Genomic DNA, 3167 nt, shown 5'->3' with positions numbered 1-3167 from the left:
GCACCCCTTAAAAAAGCTGTAACAGTATCACACATGATGGGATTAGATACACGCTCAGCAGACAGTATCACACATGATGGGATTAGATACACGCTCAGCAGACAGTATCACATATGATGGGATTAGATACACGCTCAGCAGAGAGTATCACACATGATGTGATTAGATACACGCTCAGCAGACAGTATCACACATGATGGGATTAGATACACGCTCAGCAGAGAGTATCACACATGATGGGATTAGATACACGCTCAGCAGACAGTATCACACATGATGGGATTAGATACACGCTCAGCAGAGAGTATCACACATGATGTGATTAGATACACGCTCAGCAGACAGTATCACACATGATGGGATTAGATACACGCTCAGCAGACAGTATCACACATGGTAGGATTAGATACACAGCTCAGCAGACAGTATCACACATGATGGGATTAGATACAGTGGCTCAGCAGACAGTATCACACATGATGGGATTAGATACAGTGGCTCAGCAGACAGTATCACACATAATAGGATTAGATACAGTGGCTCAGCAGACAGTATCACACATGATGGGATTAGATACAGTGGCTCAGCAGACAGTATCACACATGATGGGATTAGATACAGCGGCTCAGCAGACAGTATCACACATTATAGGATTAGATACAGTGGCTCAGCAGACAGTATCACACATGTTAGGATTAGATACAGCAGCTCAGCAGACAGTATCACACATGATAGGATTAGATACAGTGGCTCAGCAGACAGTATCACACATGATAGGATTAGATACAGTGGCTCAGCAGACAGTATCACACATGATAGGATTAGATACAGTGGCTCAGCAGACAGTATCACACATGTTAGGATTAGATACAGCGGCTCAGCAGACAGTATCACACATGATAGGATTAGATACAGTGGCTCAGCAGACAGTATCACACATGTTAGGATTAGATACAGCGGCTCAGCAGACAGTATCACACATGATAGGATTAGATACAGCGGCTCAGCAGACAGTATCACACATGATAGGATTAGATACAGCGGCTCAGCAGACAGTATCACACATCATAGGATTAGATACAGCGGCTCAGCAGACAGTATCACACATGATAGGATTAGATACAGTGGCTCAGCAGACAGTATCACACATGATAGGATTAGATACAGTGGCTCAGCAGACAGTATCACACATGATAGGATTAGATACAGTGGCTCAGCAGACAGTATCACACATGTTAGGATTAGATACAGCGGCTCAGCAGACAGTATCACACATGATAGGATTAGATACAGTGGCTCAGCAGACAGTATCACACATGTTAGGATTAGATACAGCGGCTCAGCAGACAGTATCACACATGATAGGATTAGATACAGCGGCTCAGCAGACAGTATCACACATCATAGGATTAGATACAGCGGCTCAGCAGACAGTATCACACATGATAGGATTAGATACACTGGCTCAGCAGACAGTATCACACATGTTAGGATTAGATACAGCGGCTCAGCAGACAGTATCACACATGATAGGATTAGATACAGTGGCTCAGCAGACAGTATCACACATCATAGGATTAGATACAGCGGCTCAGCAGACAGTATCACACATGATAGGATTAGATACAGTGGCTCAGCAGACAGTATCCCACATGATAGGATTAGATACAGCGGCTCAGCAGACAGTATCACACATGATAGGATTAGATACACTGGCTCAGCAGACAGTATCCCACATGATAGGATTAGATACAGCGGCTCAGCAGACAGTATCACACATGATTGGATTAGATACACAGCTCAGCAGACAGTATCACACATGGTAGGATTAGATACAGCGGCTCAGCAGACAGTATCACACATGGTAGGATTAGATACAGTGGCTCAGCAGACAGTATCACACATGATAGGATTAGATACAGCGGCTCAGAAGGCAGTATCACACATGATAGGATTAGATACAGTGGCTCAGCAGACAGTATCACACATGTTAGGATTAGATACAGCGGCTCAGCAGACAGTATCACACATGATAGGATTAGATACAGTGGCCCAGCAGACAGTATCACACATGATAGGATTAGATACAGTGGCTCAGCAGACAGTATCACACATGTTAGGATTAGATACAGCGGCTCAGCAGACAGTATCACACATGATAGGATTAGATACAGTGGCTCAGCAGACAGTATCACACATGTTAGGATTAGATACAGCGGCTCAGCAGACAGTATCACACATGATAGGATTAGATACAGTGGCTCAGCAGACAGTATCACACATCATAGGATTAGATACAGCGGCTCAGCAGACAGTATCACACATGATAGGATTAGATACACTGGCTCAGCAGACAGTATCACACATGATAGGATTAGATACAGTGGCTCAGCAGACAGTATCACACATGATAGGATTAGATACAGTGGCTCAGCAGACAGTATCACACATGTTAGGATTAGATACAGCGGCTCAGCAGACAGTATCACACATGATAGGATTAGATACAGTGGCTCAGCAGACAGTATCACACATGATAGGATTAGATACAGTGGCTCAGCAGACAGTATCACACATGTTAGGATTAGATACAGCGGCTCAGCAGACAGTATCACACATCATAGGATTAGATACAGCGGCTCAGCAGACAGTATCACACATGATAGGATTAGATTCACTGGCTCAGCAGACAGTATCCCACATGATAGGATTAGATACAGCGGCTCAGCAGACAGTATCACACATGGTAGGATTAGATACACAGCTCAGCAGACAGTATCACACATGGTAGGATTAGATACAGCGGCTCAGCAGACAGTATCACACATGGTAGGATTAGATACGGCGGCTCAACAGACAGTATCACACATGGTAGGATTAGATACAGTGTCTCAGCAGACAGTATCACACATGATAGGATTAGATACACGCTTAGCATTACACTACCCCTGGATATCATTATACAATGCTGGGAACAATACCCGGGGACTAATATTATTTATTGCCCTCTGTGGCTTTAATACTGTCATTCGGAATATCGTTGCTAGGTTACCAGCCTACCTCAGCATCCGTTGCTAGGCCAGTTCTTCGTGTTGCTAAGGGCCAGTCTCGGTTGGCGGCTAGTCGCGCCTGTTGCCAGGTAACACAGCCGTCTCGGCGCTCTGGCC

This window comes from Rhinoderma darwinii, chromosome 3 (assembly GCF_050947455.1).
Source record: "Rhinoderma darwinii isolate aRhiDar2 chromosome 3, aRhiDar2.hap1, whole genome shotgun sequence".
In the NCBI taxonomy this organism is placed as follows: domain Eukaryota; kingdom Metazoa; phylum Chordata; class Amphibia; order Anura; family Rhinodermatidae; genus Rhinoderma; species Rhinoderma darwinii.
This window is presented reverse-complemented; position numbering follows the sequence as displayed.